Genomic DNA, 19082 nt, shown 5'->3' with positions numbered 1-19082 from the left:
GGAGCCACTTATCTAGGAAGATGTCTTGGGAGAGGGGTTCAGCCTAGGGATGTCTGAATATCATGGTTGCCTGCGTCTGACTTGGGTTTGGGAAAAGGCCAGATTTTTTAGCCGGTCATCCACTGCCCAGCATGGCCTGGCACCAGCCTGCTTTCACCCTGTCCCTAGATCAGATACGGGCAAACTGCAGCCTGCCATCCAATCTGGGCCATCACATGCTTTTGTACAGCCTGTAAGCAAAGTATGATTTGTATATTTTTAAATGGTTGAAAAAAATAAAAATAAGGATATAACATTTCGTGACACAAAAATTATATACACCCCAACCGTCAGTGTTTGTGCATGAAGTTGTGTTGGAATCCAGCCATGCTCCTTTGTGGCCTTATTACCTAGTGTTGCTTGCCAGCCACCAGGGCAGAGCCGGGCAGTTGTAATGGGGAATCATGTTGATTATCAGCCTAAAATGTTGACTATCTGGTCTTCTGGCCTACAAAAAAATTTTGCTAACCTCTCACTATGGTCTGAATGTCTGTGTCCCCCCAGATTTGTATGTTGAAATCCTAACCCCCGGTTGACGTTATTAGGAGGCGGAGCCTTTGGGAGGTGATTAGGCCATGAAGGTAGAGCCCTCCTGACTGGGATTAGTGCCTTTATTAAGGAGACCCAGAGAAGATCCCTTCCCCCTTCGGCCATGTGAGGACACAGCAAACAGACACCATCTAAAAACCAAGAAGTGGGCTCTGATCAGACACTGAATCTGTCAGGGCCTTGACCTTGGACTCTCCAATCTCCAAAATTGTGAGAAATAAATTACTGTTGCTTATCAGTCCCCCTGTCTCTGGTATTTTGTGATAGCAGCTTGGAAGGACAGAGACACCTCTGTTCTAGATAAATCAAGCCATCCTCAGTCCCTTAAACACAACTTGTACATTTCCAGTTTTGCACTCAGTCATCTCTATTCCCCTCTTATCTGAACCCTACCTATTTTCAGGCCTTTCCAATCCTGTGTCTTCTAGCATCTCCTATGTCTCCAGTAGCACATAAAGTCAGTGGACTTACCACCCACGGTCTTCGACTGACTGTCAACTTTTCTGGTGCATATGTCATGTGTCTTTTCCAGATTGGGAGCAAGGTAGGGACTGGATTCTGCCTTGTCCATCCTATATTCCAGGGCCCAGCACAAAGCCTAGCAACATCTAGGTCCTTAGAAAGTGGATGTCGATACACACATTTCAGAGTGGTCTCATATGTCCTGACATTCCCCCTTTTAATTCTGAGAAAGAGCTGCCCATTTATTTACTTAGCTATTCTATTTTGAGGAAGATGCAAATTACGTCCAGGTTCCCTCTGAGGTCATCTCCGCACGGTGAAGAGGGGACACAGCGGCCTTACAGGGCAGCGGTGGCTCCGGTCTTCACACAGCCTCCCACCATTAGTCTTGCTTTCCTTCCTCGGTTTCATCTTCTATGAAGTTGTTGAGTGAAATGGGATATTTGCTTGAACAGAGGATTCCCTGAAATCCTTTCTAGCTCCAAAACCTGATTCCCCTCAAAGCCCTTTTTTCTCCAATCCTGCTATTCCCCAAAGCCCAAGCTCACCTCACAGGAACGGCAGCCGCATCAGCCCGCGCTGGCCGTCCTTGAGAACCGGCCTTGCCAGCCGTCCGTCTGCTCGGCCCTCATTTCAGCAGCACAGCAGCTCGGGGAGAAGCATTCTTGTCTCCGTTTCGCTGGCCAGAAAATGAGACCCAAAGAGGATTTGCCCAGGCAGGGCTGGCAGACTCCAGGCACTCCACTCACGCCATGGCCTGTGTAAGTGGTGTCACACAGCCTGGGGTCATTCATTCCATGTCGGTGATTTGTGAACTTGGAGGTTCGAGTCACCTGGGGATCTTGTTAAAACAGATTTTGCTTTAGTTACTCTGAGGTGGAACCCAAAATTCTGTATTTCTAACAAGCCTCCAGGAGCTGTGGATGCTGTTCTCTGGACCCCAAGGTGGTGCACAGCCTGCACACCTGCACGTGGCGCTCTGCCGAACACACGGCTCAAAGGCAACAGAGCCAGGACTTAAGTTTAGGATTTTTGGCTCAAAGTCCAGTGCTTTCTATGCTGAGCTAGGACTTTGAAAAAAGCACTTTCTGTAGGTCTCTGGGGAACTGCAGAAAGTTTGACAAGGGAAGACTTACTGAAGAGAATCCAGGTTGTGCCCTGCTGGCCGGGAGTCCTCAGCCAGGCCCTTTCAGAGCAAGCTTAGGTAGACGTCCACGTAGGTGTGGGAGTCCTCGGGGGACAAGAGGGAGCCAAGGAATGACACCTAACCTCCTGACCACGGGGATGAGGGGTGAGGAGAGGCTGCTGGGCTCCCATCTGCAGCTCCCTGGGTGGCTAACGAGCTGGACCTTCCCCTGCACAGGTGCCGATGTGGGTGGTGCTTGGAAGGAGAGAGGAGAGCTGAGCTGCAGCCTGGGAGGCCTTAATTCCCAGGATCCTCCGTGCGGCCGCTGAGCTGGCTCAAGGCCTGTTTCTGTTTGCTTGGAACAGCCTTGACATTTCACAAGGAACGCCCTGCACACAGGCAATCTTTCTGGCCTCTCAAGGGTAATTGCCTGGGGAGCCCAGGTGCTCCCCACTGGGGCTAGAGTCTCAGCTGGGGAAGTCAACATGACATAACACACTGAGAAAAGCTTTGTAAACTAGAGAGTTGTGCAAATGCCAGGAGTCATGGGGTGGAAGCTGGGCCTGCAGTGAGGAGCAGCGTTGGAGCAGTGTTTAGAGTGATGGTGAGAGAAGGGCTTCTGTGGGGAAGTGGGGGGGCATCTGGGGAAAGCTGGCCGCAGAGGGCTGTGTGTGCAGATGAGAAGGGACAGGGAGCAGCATGCCTGCAGGTGGGGGCCTGGGGTTAAACACCAGCTCTGCCACTCACCAGCCTCAGGCAAGTGTCTGCACTTCTGTGAGCCTTCGTTGTCTCCTGTATCCATGGGGTCAATGAAGAAACAGGGACTGGGACAAATCCTGCCAGGTTACTGTGGAGTTTGAGTGTGTGTACAGGTGCCTAGCACAGTAGACGTGAGTTCACTCTGAGGCTTGGGGTCATGTGTGGCAGGCTGTGAGAACTGAGCAGAGGCTGTGCGCTATTGCTTGGCCACTGAGTCCTGAACTGGCCTCCAGCAAGTGGACTCTGGCAGGGCCTTGGTTCCCCGGTGTGCATCTTGGAATGGGGTTGAGGTGACTGGTGCACAAGCACCCTCCAGATGGCCACAGCCTCAGTTCTGGCCAGCAAGGCCTGAATTGAGATGTTTCCTCTGAGGCTTTGCCTCCTCCAAGAAGGGTGGAGCTGACAGAGCCTTCCAGGACCAAGGTGAAGGGCCTCAGCCTCTGCTGGGGCCAGTTCCTACAGCCAGCGGCCATTCAGAGGCACCTCTCCTCCAGACAGGGGCTCAGGGCTGCCCAGTCACCAGATTCCTGGCTCGGTGGAGCAAGATCCTTGCAGGGCTGTGTTTAGGCAAAACGGCGAGCATGGTGGCATGGTCGTAGGGCTCTGATTCACCCCATCTGCTCCCACATCCACATGTAGGAGAACCAGGGAGATACACTGGCCTCTGCATCCTCAGCAGCCCATGTTCCAGAAACTCAGGGCAGTCACTCGGGATTCACCAGCTAGAAAAAATGTGTTGGGAGTAAGACTACGGACCAGGCTGGAATGGGCTGCAGGCCTGTGGGCTCGGAGAGCATGTCCATGGAGAAGAACGCGGATGGGGAGACTGAGGCTCAGGGCAGAACTTGCCCAGGTTGCATGCAAGTAGGTGGCATAGCCAGACCTGCAACTGGCACTGTAGCTTCTTTCTGTCACTTATTCTCTTCTAGAACAGACTGTATAGCTGCTGTTTCAAAATGCAATCGTTTCCATCTTCTGATTCTAACTCTTTCTCAAGACAGCCCTTATGATATTGAAAGCCAATGCACCTGACCCCCACAGACTACGGACTGCTGGGATAAACATCCCATTTCTTCAACCATTTTGTTCCCCACCTAGGGTTGCTAGATTTAGAAAAAAAAAGTTAATTAATTAGTTAGTTAATTAATACAGGACACACAGTTATTTTGAATTTCAGATAAACAACAAATCGTTTTTTAGTATAAGTACATCCTATGCAATACTGGAGACAAGCTTATACTAAAAAATTATTTCTTGTTTTTCTGAGATTCAGATCTAACTGGGTGCCCTGTATTTTATTCAGTAACCCTGCCCACACTCCCGCCATCCGCAGCCCCCCAGGAGCCACACCATGGCTGCCCCCTCTCTGAGAAGTGCTGGAGAGGGTTCAAGAACGTCGCAGGGTCTCAAGTGTGGTTCAGGGTGTCTTTAACGGGCACCCCTGACCACTCCGCCACCGTGCCTCCACGTCGTCGGCCTGCAGGCGCCTGGTCCTTCGGGCTGGTGGGTGGTTCGTGCTGGAGCCAGGGCGGTGTCTGCCTCTCGTGCCGGCCTTCAGCTGACTCTACGTTCTCCCCATGCAGCAACTGCATCTGTCACCCCCGCACGTCCATTCTGGCTGGAGGGGGAGCCTGCTCTCCCGGCCCCCCTTCTCACTGTTCATCACCATCACTTTGCCTTTGTGGCTGAGTACCTAGAACACAATTTATTCTTCTCTTCTCCCAAAGTGGGAGTTCTGGGATGCGAGCCAAGGATCCGAGCAGAGTCACTGAAGGTCAGAGCCCGCATCTAAGTGCCCAGCTGGTCCTGGTCTTGTTCCCTAAGAACTGCCGCTGCCTCGCTCCACTTGTAGAAGGGCTGTGACCTGCTCAACACCACAGGCAGTGGCCCCCTGACTCTGGCACAGGTGGTCTGCCAAACAAGGAGGCATTCTTAGAGTCCAGCCTTGGCCTGTGGGCTTTTTCTCAGTGCCCACTTCATGCCAGCAGAGAGCTCAGTCAGCACCTCGGCTCCAAGGCTACAGAGGGGGCACAGGCCAGAGAGGCCCCTTCCTCCTCACCACACCCTTCCTCTCTGCAAGGACAGAGACCAGCTGGCACCTGTGCACGCGCAGCTCCCAGGAGCCGGTCAGAGGACACGCCTCCCCCGGACACCTCCCCCGCTGTGCCTGGTCCTACGTCCCCCAGGCAAACTGAGTGACGGATTGTGTGAAGCTGATTTATCAGGACACTCTCCAAGGGGAGAAGAACAACAGGAAATGGGAAGTGGGGCAGGGACCAGAGAGGAAGAAGCCAGGCAAGAGTGTGGTGTCAAGCAAAGCTGCACAGAGTGTGACCCTGGCCCGATGCCATGCAGAGCTCTGGGGACACCTCAGAGTTGTGGCATTGATACCTCCATGCTGCCCGTCCTTGGGGAACCTAAGTTCCCAGGCATTTCCTGCTCTGGGTAGGTTCTAGCAGTCTGGGGCCCTCTTCAACAGAGAGAGGGTGTAAAGGCACAGGGTGGGCACAGGCAGGGGGACATGATGAGGGAGGCTGGTGCTGGGCAGAGGTCAGGAGAGTGACGCAGCTGCAGGTTGAGGAGGGCTTGCCTTTGGGGGGCCCACCCAAAGCGTACTCTGAGTTTGAGGTTTAGTAAACAGCTTCTCTAAAAAGCAGGTAACGCCCAGCACCCGTGCTCCCCCACCCCTGCAGTCTCTGGTTCCAAAGCTATTTCTGTTTTACTCTAATAACAATAAGCCCATTGTGCACACTTCCTAACTAACCCCTCAGTGTGGCCTGGAGGACAGACAGGCAGGTCCAAGCACTAAGGGCCCATTTCAGGCCAAGAATTAAGGCTGAGCTGCCTATCTAGGTCAGGTGGGAGAAAGACCCCGGCCCCCCTTCTCACACCGGTGGCCACTGGGGCTCTGCTGCATGAAGGCTAAGGACTGCTTCAGGCTAGAGCTGCAGAAAGCTGAGGACCCTCCTGGTATTGCCCGAGCACGCACTGGGTGCCAGATCCTGTGCTAGGCCCTTTGCATGCCTCATTCATTTCCCCTCATGCCCAACTCTACGAGGTAGCTACTCAGCCCATTTATTCATAAGGAAGCTGAGGCTCAGAGAGACTAGGTGGCTGATCCAAATGGGCATGGCTGCTAAGAGGTGGTGTCATGGCCAAATTCAGGCCTGCTGGCCTGCACGGCTGGGCATCTCTCTGCACCCTGGATAGCCTGTTGCCAGGAGTCAACACTGGAGTCAGTAGGAGGTGGAAGCACAAAGTTAAGGCTGGAAGACCCAATCCTCATCTGCACCTTGGCATCAGCAAAGCAGGGCACACCCTAAATGAGAAGTTTTGGAGAAATGATTCATTTAAAAAAATCATTGTAAGAAAAAAGTCATAATGGAAAAATTTAGAGCACTATAGGACATCCTTACTTTTATTTTTGTGGTTCAGGACTAGCTTTATTTTAATTTGTACATAGTGAGTGGGGGGCACCTTATTCTTTTCCAGGCTTACGGTCCCTAAATAAAAGTCTTCCTCTGACACCGCCCAGCCTTGACTCACAGGCTCGCAGAGAGGAGCCGCTTACCAGCCTCAAGGGCTCCTTTGTTAACTTAGCAAATAAGAGCGATGCGCGTTGTCTGCCAGGCCCCGTGCGCCATGCAGGTGACACCACGGTTTCTGCTTCCCTACCTGCTCTTGGACCCAATTACACATACTGACGTGTTTTATAAACTGTAAAGTGCTATGCACGTCATTTCCAAGGGCCATAGGCCCCCTTGCTCTCCAACTCCTCCAGCATGAAGTCGTCCTATGACCAGGCAGGGCCACTCCCTCCTCTGAGCGCACACGGCGTTCCGGCTGTGCCTCCTTTAGCTGCCGACACCCTCTGCTGAGTGTGACAGGAGTCGGTTCAGGTTCCAGGGTATGAATCAGGCCGACTTCCCACACCCAGCCCAGGCCCACATACTTGGCAGCCCCCCAGGAAATGTTGGCTCAAATATCCTGAAATGAGCTGACCTACAGAGCCACAGGGGGTCATGTTTTTCTACTGGGGGGGGGTGGCTTCCCAACTGGGTTCCAGCCGACTTCTTCTCCCCTTACGTCGTCCTCGGGTGCGTACCCCAGAACTGCACCTATTCCTCCGCCTCCCGCTGGCTCCCATGCTCCCTCCCCCAAGTCGCCTCACTGCTAGGACGATTTCTCTAGTTCCCCTTCCTGCCTGACACCCCACCACCCTTCCATGACCCACGGGGGGAAAGGACGTGGGCTTTGGAGTCTGGCAGACAAGTAGTTCCCTCCCTAAGCTGCAGCTCCCCTACCTGTAACACAGCAGAATGGGTTGTTGGGATTATTAGAACACAGTAGTGTATGTAAGTGGCCTGGCATATAATTAAAGCTTAAAATATCTTTCTTCTACACAAAATCTTGTTCCTTCTTTTTTCAATTTGATCTATAAATGTTTATTAAGCACTTGATTTCTACTAGAGACAGGTATAAGGAAAACACAGTAACTGGCCTTCAGAACTCCAAAGGGGAGAAAGAAAAATAAATAGAACTACACGCTCTGGAAAAGAGAAGAGTCCTCAGCCGACTCTGAGAGGCTTCCCAAGGAGCTGAGGCCCGGGGAAGTCGTGAGCAGCCAGGAGTCTCCAGGTGGGCAGGGGCTGCCGGACAGGGGGAGGTTTCCAAGCCAGCTAATGAAGCCTACGTTGCAGGACATCTTCCAAGTTTTGCACATGATTTTCTTCATAATTTTGAGCTGTTTTTCTTAAAGATCCCCCCAAATTACATAAGCTGCAGGCCTCCTTAAACCTGAATGTACCCCTGTGGCCTGCCTTTGTGGAGGCTTTTCTGCCAGGGTTTTCTATCATCCTCGCCTTCCCTGTCTCCATCACCTGCAGGGCGCCTGCTACCTCAGCCCCAGGTGTACATCTCTGGGGTTACAGGGCGGGGCCTCTGCCCCCTGACTGGGTGGGGCTCCCTGACCCCAGATGGGCTTCAAGTTCCCTGAGGGCCCCCCACAGAGCAGATGTCAGTGAGCTCTCATGCCAAAGGCCGCCCAGGCTGCAAGGCAGCCTGGACACGGCTTTGCCTGGCTGCCCAAGACTGGCTGCAACCTGGTGGTGGGCCTGAGCCAGGGTTTCTTTCATACAGAGAGGACCTCCCCCCCCAGGTATCCCCGTGTGGGTGGAAATGCTGGAACACAGCGGCAAGCAGAACCTTCACATTCCAGGAGCTGAGATGAGAGGGAAGCCTCTGAACCATCTGGACTGTAAAGTGCAGCTTAAGTGAGCAAGGGGTGCGGAGGTTGTATGCAGCCAAGAGCTTCTGCATCATGGATGAATCTCTTCCCATTTCCAGCCTGACCCCCTGGGACAGCCTGCCAGTTCCCCCTAGCAGGCAGGGGGCCCCAAGGCTGCAGCGTCGTGCCTCATCCTGCCAGGCCCAGGGTCTCTTGATAGGGTTCAAGTCCTGGGCGGGCCCGGGGCAGCGTCCCCACTTCCAGCAGCTGCCAACAGTTGTCAGCCTTACAGGTGTGGGGCCAGGGCAGAGCGGCTTACCCCCAGGTCTGGTGGGCATCCCTGCTTCAGGGCCAGCCAACAAGCCTCCCAGGAGCACTGAGGCAGAGGCCGAAGTCACAGCCTTGGGGTCAGTGAACGCAAGTCCTCAGGCTCCCAGCCAGTCACAAAGGCAGAAATGCACAGCCGCTGTCCTCACGCTCCTGGAATTCTGGCGCTGGCCTTGTTTCGTTGCTTCCTTCCTTCCTGAATAATTGAATAATTCACTCAGAAAGCCATTGGGCCCCTTTCCCTTCCCTGACACTTGTTGAAGCCGGCAGTGGGGGTAGGGGGGGTTGGGGGGAGCAAGGAGATGGCCGAGTGAGGCGGCGCCAGGGCAGCAGGAGACTGGCCATGGACAGAGGGACTGAGCAAGAGTGAATGTGTTAAAGATGGTGGGAGCCAGATTTTGTGTACATATGGAAGTGAATGTAAATATAAGGACATGTACACATATAGACACACAGACACACACATACACACACACACACACACACGCGTTCTCTAGCTCTGACCACTGACAGGGCCTGGGAACAGCAAGCCTCCAAGACCAGTGAGCAAACCTGAAACACAGATCTATTTCTAAATGCTGTTCTCCACTAACAGGAGCCGGGGCTCCTTAGATTCCAGGCTGGGCAGGGGAAGTAGAGCATCTGAAGCATCTGACTGTCTCGGACAGTCAGAAAGTACCGGAAGAATGGCGGGGGCATGTCAAAAGGCAACAAGATAATATACAGAATATATAAAGAACTCCTATATTCAACCTGAAAAACCCCAAACAACCCAACTAATATACCAGCAAAGGGCTTGAATAGACATTTATTTCTCCAGAGAAGAAATACAAATAGCCAATAAGCACACGATAAGATGTTCAACATCACTAATCATTAGGGAAATACAAATCAAAGCCATAATGAGATACCACCTCACACAAATTAGGATAGCTACTATCAAAAACCAGAAAATAACAAGTGTTGGCAAAGACATGAAGAAATTGGAACACTTTGTTTGCTGTCAGTGTGACTGCTATAGAAAACAGTATGGTGGTTCTATAAAAAAATGAAAATAGAATTACTATATATGATCTAGCAATTCCAGTTCTGGGTAAATACCCAAAAGCACTGAAAGCAGGGACTCAAAGAAATATTTGTACACTCAGGATCACAGCAACATTTTTCACAATGGCTAAAAGGTGGAAGCAACCCAAGTGTCCCATATTAGCCCATGACCCTGCCCAAATGCCATGACAGCGGAAGGCACAAACAGTGGTATATTTAGGCAATGCAACACGAGCAGCAATAAGAATGAGTGAGCTACTGGTACAAGCAACATGGATCAACCTCACAGACATAAAGCTGAGCAACAGAATCCAGACACAGAAGAACACAAAGTTGGCTTAATGGGGGGAGGTGGTAGGTAGTGTCTGAAAGGACTATAAGGGGGACCTCTGGTACTGAAATGTTCTACATCTCAGTCTGAGCAGTAGTGACATCAGTTAAATGTCAACCAAGCTGAAAACGTGGAAGCAACCTAAGTGCCATGCCATGGATGGTGAATGGATAAGCAGAATGTGTGCACATGCAGCGGAATAGTACGCAACTGTAAAGAGGAAAGAAATTCTGCAATATGAGATAATATGGATGACACTTGAAGACATTGTGCTAAGTGATATAAGCAAGTCTCAAAGGACAAACACCATATGATTCCATTTATATGAGTTACCTAGAGCAGTCAAATTCAGAGACAGAATGTAACATGATGCTTGCCAGGGGCTGGTGGGACAGGGGAATGGGGAATTATTGATAATAGAGTTTCAGTTTTACAAAATTAAAGATTTATCGAAATGGATGGTGGTAATGGTTGTATAACATTATGGATGCATTTAATTTAATATCAATGAATTGTATACTTAAAAATGGTTACTATAGGAATTCATCTCAGGGATGCAAGGATGGCACAACATTCAAAAATCCATCAACATCATCCACCACATCAACAAAAAGAAGGACAAAAATCACATGATCATCTCCATAGATGCTGAAAAAGCATTTGACAAAATTCAACATCTATTCATGATAAAAACTCTCAACAAAATGGGTATAGAGGGCAAGTACCTCAACATAATAAAGGCCATATATGAAAAAACCACAGCCAACATTATTCTGAACAGCGAGAAGCTGAAACCTTTTCCTCTGAGATCAGGAACAAGACAGGGATGCCCACTCTCCCCACTGTTATTTAACATGGTACTGGAGGTCCTAGCCACGGCAATCAGACAAGACAAAAAAATACAAGGAATCCAGATCGATAAAGAAGTCAAACTGTCACTTTTTGCAGATGACATGATATTGTACATAAAAAACACTAAAGACTCCACTCCAAAACTACTAGAACTGATATCAGAATACAGCAAAGTTGCAGGATACAAAATTAATACACAGAAATCTGAGGCTTTCCTATACACTAACAATGAACTAATAGAAAAAGAAATCAGGAAAACAATTCCATTCACAATTTCATCAAAAAAATAAAATATCTAGGAATAAACCTAACCAAGGAAGTGAAAGACCTATACCCTGAAAACTATAAGACACTCTTAAGAGAAATTAAAGACGACACTAACAAATGGAAACCCATCCTATGCTCCTGGCTAGGAAGAATTAATATTATCAAAATGGCCATCCTGCCCAAAGAAATATACAGATTCAATGCAATCCCTATCAAATTACCAACAGCATTCTTCAATGAACTGGAACAAATAGTTCTAAAATTCACATGGAACCACCAATGACCCCAAATAGCCAAAGCAACCCTGAGAAGGAGGAATAAAGTTGGGGGAAGCTCGGTCCCCAACTTCAAGCTCTACTACAAAGCCACAGTAATCAAGACAATTTGGTACTGGCACAAGAACAGAGCCACAGACCAGTGGAACAGATTAGACTCCAGACATTAACCCAAACATATACGGCCAACTAATATTTGATAAAGGAGCCATGGACATACAATGGGGAAATGACAGTCTCTTCAACAGATGGTGCTGGCAAAACTGGACAGCTACATGTAAGAGAATGAAACTAACTGGATCATTGTCTAACCCCATACACAAAAGTGAATTCAAAATGGATCAAAGACCTGAATGTAAGTCATGAAACCATAAAACTTTTAGAAAAAAACATGGGCAAAAATCTCTTGGACATAAACATGAACGACTTCTTCATGAACACATCTCCCCGGCAAGGGAAACAAAGGCAAAAGTGAACAAGTGGGACTATATCAAGCTGAAAAGCTTCTGTACAGCAAAGGACACCATCAACAGAACAAAAAGGCATCCTACAGTATGGGAGAATATATTCATAAACGACAGATCCGATAAAGGGTTGACATCCAAAATGTATAAAGAGCTCACGCACCTCAACAAACGAAAAGCGAACAATCCAATTAAAAAATGGGCAGAGGAGCTGAACAGACAGTTCTCCAAAGAAGAAATTCAGATGGCCAACAGACACATGAAAAGATGCTCCACAACACTAATCATCAGGGAAATGCAAATTAAAACCACAATGAGATATCACCTCACACCAGTAAGGATGGCCACCATCCAAAAGACAAACAACAACAAATGTTGGCAAGGCTGTGGAGAAAGGGGAACCCTCCTACACTGCTGGTGGGAATGTAAGCTAGTTCAACCATTGTGGAAAGCAGTATGGAGGTTCCTCAAAATGCTCAAAATAGAAATACCATTTGACCCAGGAATCCCAGTCCTAGGAATTTACCCTAAGAATGCAGCAGCCCAGTTTGAAAAAGACAAATACACCCCTATGTTTATCACAGCACTATTTACAATAGCCAAGAAACAGAAGCAACCTAAGTGTCCATCAGTAGATGAATGGGTAAAGAAGATGTGGTACATATACACAATGGAATATTATTCAGCCATGAGAAGAAAACATCCTACCATTTGCAACAACATGGATGGAGCTAGAGAGTATTATGCTCAGTGAAATAAGCCAGGCGGAGAAAGACAAGTACCAAATGATTTCACTCATTTGTGGAGTATAAGAACAAAGCAAAAACTGAAGGAACAAAACAGCAGCAGAATCACAGAACCCAAGAATGGACTAACAGTTACCAAAGGGAAAGGGACTGGGGAGGGTGGGTGGGAAGGGAGGGAGAAGGGGGGGAAGAAGAAGAAAGGGGGCCTTATGATTAGCATGTATAAAGTGGGGGGGCACGGGGAGGGCTGTGCAACACAGAGAAGACAAGTAGTGACTCTACAGCACTTACTACGCTGATGGACAGTGACTGTAATGGGGTTTGTGGGGGGACCTGGTGATGGAGGGAGCCTAGTAAACATAATGTTCCTCATGTAATTGTAGATTAATGATACCAAAAAAAACACAAGAATATAAAAGAACCACACATTTAAAAAAGGAAAGCAAAGAAAATACAGACCATATAGTTAAAAGAGAACAAAAAGAAGCTATAAAAATAGATAACATAAAGTAAAACAGCAAAACTAAGACCAGGCATACCTTCTATACCCACTATGAAAATGAGCTGAATCTGCCCATTAAAAGAAAGCCTGGTGGACTGGACCACACACACAAAAAAGATTACTTTAAATTTTATGTTAACTATTTTACCACTTAAAAATAAATAAAAAAATTGTTGAAAAGTCAATCAAGCTATAAGATGTGTACAGTTTATTGCACCAAAACCACAGCTTCTGTAGTTTTTTTTTTTTTTTTTAAGAAGAAACATGGAAAGTAATGAGCTGAAATATGCTGAGTATATGTGGTAAGAAGAGAAAATAGGGGAGGGTGTGGGAAGAGGCTGGGCAGGAGGCTGCCCTGGTAGCAGGCCCTTGGGGAGTTTGATTTTCTTGCCTTGTAAGGAGTTTACATTTTTCGCTAAGAGCAGTAAGAAGCCATCAAAGAGGTCTAAGCAGGAAATGACACCATCACATTGCATTTTAAAGACCTTCCTGGCTGCAGAGTGCCCAGCAGTTTGGAGGGAAGGAAGTACAAGCAGGAAGACCCACTCACGAGGCTGCTGTGGTCCAAGCCAGGGAAGATGGTGGCTTAGCTCAGGATGGACTGTGGGATGGAGAGAAGGGGCAGGTTTACAGAAGTGTCAGGGCTGGTGATGAATTGTAAGTAGGACAAGGGGGAGACACATAGATACCCAGGCCTTTGCCTTGGTGACTGGGGCCCAAGGAGGGGCGGTGGTGGTAATGCACCTCCTGGAACCGGGAATACTGGAAGGGGAGGACATGGGCTCAAACATGACGTGCTGAGTGCAAGACACCCGTGGAAGGGTCCCCGGGAGAAAGTGGGGAGGAAGAGCTTGGTGAACACGGAGACCTGGCAGGCAAATGCTTATCCTCGGGGCGGGTAAACTCCACAAAGGATGGAAGTGGCAGTGAGTTAATACAGAGAGGCAGAGGCTGCAGCGACATGGGGGGCACCTGCCCCTGCGGGAGGCAGGGGATCAGCCGAAGCACATTTAGAATCCATGTCCAGCAGTGCAGGCCTTCCAAGTATTGAAAGGAAGGTGAAAATCAAGACTTTCATACGACTTCTGAAGATTAAAAAAAAATACTTTTTAGCTGAAGTATACATACAGAGAAGTGCATAAATTCTAATCATACAGCTTGAAATATTATCACAAAGTGAACTCATTCATAGAAATCTGCTGATTTTCAAATGCTAAGCAACTAGTTCAAACTCTTTAAAACACACTGCAAGCCGAACAGAAAACACCCACATGAACCTGGGCCACCATCTCAGAAACCTGAGCCAGAAGTGTGAGAAAAATCATGCGGCTGGTCTGTGGGGTTGGAGTTGTGGGTAAGACTGAGAAGGGGAAAGGGGGGTGAGAGGAGAGAGGGATGGTGCTGAGGAACACGAGCTCCCATTAAGGGGGGGCTGAGCCATCCAGGGAGGCTTCGGGGGGCAGCAGCCTCACACACCAGTGCTTCCTTTGGAGGCCCGAGCGTCAGGGCGGCACCTCACGGACCGAGTGGGCACTAGGCCCAGACCACTCTCCCGCGTCACTGGCCTCCTGGAGACGCGACACACACACTGCCTGAGTCATCATAATAGGGTCAGGCGTTGTGGACCGACTCGCCTGGTATGTGAATGATCTTGCCTGCCCAAGCCTCAGTTTCTTCATCTGTAAAATGGGGCTGATACCTTTCTAATAGGGTTATTGCAAGTGATGAGTAATATTTTGAATGTGGAACACTTAGCATAATGTCTGCACCGGGAGAAGTTTAACAAATATTCCCTTCACCTCCATCCCTGTTCCCACCCTCACAGACACACAGTTTGGCCCTGGCCTCTAGAATCACAGCTTTCTAAGGGTCGTGGGCTGAGCAGCTAATCCCAGCAAGGTTTGAACCGGTATCCACAGTTTGGTCCTTTCGCAGGACCTCTTTGGGTCCCTAAGGGAGTTCAAGTGGCAGAAGCCAGTTGGGGAGACCCTGTGGGCTGAGGGCTTGCACGGGTAAGCCTCTGTGAGCAGCTCTCTTTATGTCACCCCCATCTCAACCCCTCTCAAAAGCACCAGGGGCTCCTGGCCATTAGCCACCGGATAAGATCCCGCCCTGCCAGCCCGGCTTCTGGGCCCTTGGTGATCCAGTCTGCCTTCCTCACTCCTGCCAGGATTCGCCTCCAGCTCTGGGCTGTGACCTCGCCCTGGGACACCTTCCCTCGCCCTTAGCTTATCCCCCTTACCCAGCAGCCTTCTAGTTAGAGGGCCTCTGGGGTCCTCACAGAACACATTTTACCAGTTGTGTGTGTGTCTGTTTTAGCTTCCCCACAGCTCTGGGCACCCTGAGTGCAGGGTCCGTGCCCAAGCCATCTCGAGGACACTCACAGCAGAGCCTGCCCAGCACCTGCCCAGTGCCGCGACTCGCCATCTCCTTGCAGGGAACGAGGGCTGGGCTCCTAAATCCAAGGTTTGCCCAGCCCAGCACAGTACAGGTGAGCTGAGGGATGGGAAGACAGGGATCCACTCCTTCATGGGCTCTCTCAGGGGGCTCGAGTGTCCTTTTTGGGGGATGCTGTGCTATCCTCATTGGCATGTGGCAGTGGTTTGTAAGTTTCTTTAGCCAGTCCAAGTACACAAAGGTAGTTTGTCTATCTCCTGTCTGCTAAACTGCTCAGATGATCTCCTCTGGCACTCCACAAAATAGCACCATGACAACAGTTTGCAAAGTGCCCCAAAGAGGCTGCAGGTCATGCCCACACCACTTCCCTCTGGAACCAGCCAAGGATTGCATGCCAGTGGAGCAAGCCAAATACAAATGGCTGCCTTTCTTGACCCATCCATTGTTCTTTCTCGTTTAGACCCTGCTTCAGTGACATAGAATAAAGATGGAGGTGATCAGGGAAAGCTTCCTGGTGGAGGAAGCCTTAAGATGCTATTGAAGGAGGAAAATGATCCAGGGCAGAAGCAGAGGTGTTGATGCACATTTGGGTATTTCCAGGTTTTTGGCTTTATGGGTAGAGCTACTGTGAACATTCTAGTACCTAAGTGTAAAAATCAAAGTGCAAAAATATATGTCTAACATGCTACTTTTTAAGAAAGAAAGGGAAGGAGATAACTTATGTGAAGTTTATGAAAGAAACACAGGAAGATAAACTAATGGGATCAGTTACCCACAGATGTCAGATGGGAATGGGGTGGAAATGGTGTTAGTATTTCTCTGAGTATAACTTTTTTTGTATACTATTGGAAACGTTCTATACCTTTGGAACCATGCCAATGCGTTACATACTCAAATAATGACAATAATAATAAAGGATGGGGGAAATCCCCAAAATAGAATACAAACAGAAACATACAAACCTAACTATTTCAAGTGAATAATAATAATGCACTGAAAGGGGTAAAAAGCAAAAAGTAAGGAAGTTTTGAACACAGTACTTTGATTATAAACACACCCAGATGAAGGATAAAAAAGGGCAGCAAAAACATCGGACTGGTTAGCAGGCTTGCATTTCGCAGTGGAATGGGTTAGCAACTCTGAAACCACTTTCTGTTCTGGGTTTGAGCAAACGAACAAATATGATGAAAATCATGGATCCAGGTTTTTCACTATTGATGAAGTGAATCACAAGTATGGCAACAGGGTAAACAGGTACCTTCAGGTCCAGGGCAGCAATTCGAAGTAAAGTAGCAGCTCCTGAGTTTGTAAATAGATATTAATATAGATATGGTTATTCTGCCTTCCATGTCATTTTCTGCTAAAATAAACAAGGGCTGCTTGCTGAAACTGGCTGATTCCAGGGCTAGTACATGATGAGTCTGAAAGTAAACAAATGCTCAAAGAATGAAGGAAAAATGTCAAAAGGGTGCAGGGGCCAGCTTTCGGCTTTCAAGGGCTCACATTGGCCAAATCTGGGACAATTGAAGCACCACCATAAATACTAATTGAAATGTATTATAACCCATTGAGTAAAATAAAAATCCATGAGTCCATACAGATATAACACATCTGTATAAATAAATACAGATTTATATATACATGGGGGAAGGAAAAAGCTCTTCCATGTAATAGAATTCAAATTAATACATGAAGGAATTATGGGGTTTAAAAACTACATTTGGCCACTAACACAGTAATAATGATTAAGGCAAGAATCATCAATGAATGTTAAACTTAGTGGGTGAAAATTTGATGAAGAATAGGACATTTATACAGTGCTCAGGGGACTTTCACAAAACATTAATTAATACAAATGGAAAATTTAGGAATTTACAGTGGTAGACCCCACCCAAACCACTAATTCAAGTCAGTCTCCCTAATAGTAGGAGAAATAGACATAATGTACCTTCTGAGATGTGCACCAAGAAGGACACAGTGTCACTTCTGTGACAATCCTGCCAAAAATTAATTACTGGAATCTAATCGTGAGGAAACATCAGACAAACCCAAACTGAAGAATGTTCGTTAAAACAACCAGTCTGTACTTTTCAAAAATGTCAACTTTATGAAAGATAAGGAAAGGCCAGGGAACTACTGCAAATTAAATAAGACTAAAAAGACATGACAGCTAAATCCTACTCATGACCCTGGATAAAATCTTAAGCCCCCCAAAAAAGTTTTACAATAAAGGATATTATTGGGACAACTGGCAAAATTTGATTAAGAAGGGTCTATAGATTAGATAATATTTTATCAAGTTAATATTCCAATTTTGGTAACAGAGACAAGAAAATATTCTTGTTGTTAGGAAATACGTACTGAAATATCTTGGGGTATTATCCATAGCAGGTTTCTTCACAATAACCAGAAACTAGAAACAATCCCAATATCCATCAGTAGGTGACTGGGTAAACTCTGGCACATTGGTACGATGGAAGGTGCTACTCACCGTAAAAAAGGACGAAGTACGCACACCTTCAGCTACGTGGGTGGATCTCAGAGTAAGTCAGCTGAGTGAAAGCGGCCAGGCGTAAGATCACACACTTGGCCTATGTGAAAATCCCAAACAGGCACAACTAATCTTGGTGATAGAAATCAGAACGATAGTTGCCTCAGGGTGGAAGGAAGGGCTACGGAAAAGCAGCATGAGAGAACTTTCTGGACCGATATGACAGAAGTGTTCTACGCCTTGATCTGGGTGCTAGGTATGTGAACAATTGTCAAAATCTGCATATAGATCTGTACATTTAAGGATGCATGCAAATTTTATATCAGTAAATAAATACGTAAATAACAATACAAGCATGGTTAGTTAAATCTTGATTTTGCAATGATTGTAAACTTTACAGAAAAGATGCAAGACCAGCATAAAAACTCCCATTTATCCTTCACCCAAATTCTCCAACAATTAACATTTTACCACATTTGCTTTACTATTCTCTCATCCTCTCTTTCTGTATATATATCAGGTTACTAGAAGGGAGTTTATTAAATGTTTTTCTTCCAGCTAGGAAGGCCCCTGGCTAGGGCTATGGAAAGTGGGTGAAGGGAATGCAGAGAAATGCCCCCATTTCACCATTTTCTGGGTAGGGGATACTTCCCAGCCCGCTCTCACTGTGTGCTCCTTAGTGGTTCATCTTAGACACCCCCATCGCTGGCTGAGCCATCAGGTTCGTTTAGGAACTTGGGGTCCCAGACCTGTCCACCCACAACAGCTTTCCTGGAAGGAGGGGGGCCATGGGGAGCCTCCATATCTTTGAATCTACAAGGGTCCCTGGAGGTCTTGGGATTGAGGGAAATGGGGAGAGAGAGGACTGTGTGCTGGCGAGCCTCTCTCCGGATCAGAGGAATAAGCCAATTTGTGTCCTACTACCTTCCCCTCAGAAAGGATTGGGTGGGCTTTGTGCAGGGAGATTAAGACTTAAGTCTGCCCAGCAGGGAGAAAGGCCCTCCGCTCTGAGTTCTGTGGCCCTGCGGCCATGCTTCCACGTGTCCAAGGGCCGTGGGGACTGCTACAGGCCCTGATTCATGGGCAGCAGGGACTGAAGCTAGAAACAGGAGCTGCTGCCCGCAGCCTCCCTGGGAAGGCAGGTCTGTGGGTCAAGGGTTTGTGTCCCGTGAGGTTCCCAAGAGATAGTGCCCTGGGGCTGGTGGGGAGTGAGGTGGGCAG

General features: G+C 48.1%; 1 protein-coding gene across 1 annotated transcript in view; it reads right to left on the bottom strand.

Moving 5' to 3' along the window:
* Nucleotides 1–12848: 12848 nt before the first annotated feature.
* The window catches only part of LINGO1 (leucine rich repeat and Ig domain containing 1), a 291038-nt gene continuing 284804 nt past the window's right edge, over nucleotides 12849–19082 (bottom strand). The window contains exons 8-10 of the transcript XR_012120813.1: nucleotides 17862–17961; nucleotides 16629–16669; nucleotides 12849–14058 (exon numbers count right to left, since the gene is read on the bottom strand). The gene's annotated coding sequence lies outside the window, so the exon portion shown is untranslated. The remainder of the gene's footprint in view (nucleotides 14059–16628; nucleotides 16670–17861; nucleotides 17962–19082) is intronic.

Source organism: Manis javanica, chromosome 8 (genome assembly GCF_040802235.1).
Source record: "Manis javanica isolate MJ-LG chromosome 8, MJ_LKY, whole genome shotgun sequence".
Classification (NCBI taxonomy): domain Eukaryota; kingdom Metazoa; phylum Chordata; class Mammalia; order Pholidota; family Manidae; genus Manis; species Manis javanica.
This window is presented reverse-complemented; position numbering and strand designations above follow the sequence as displayed.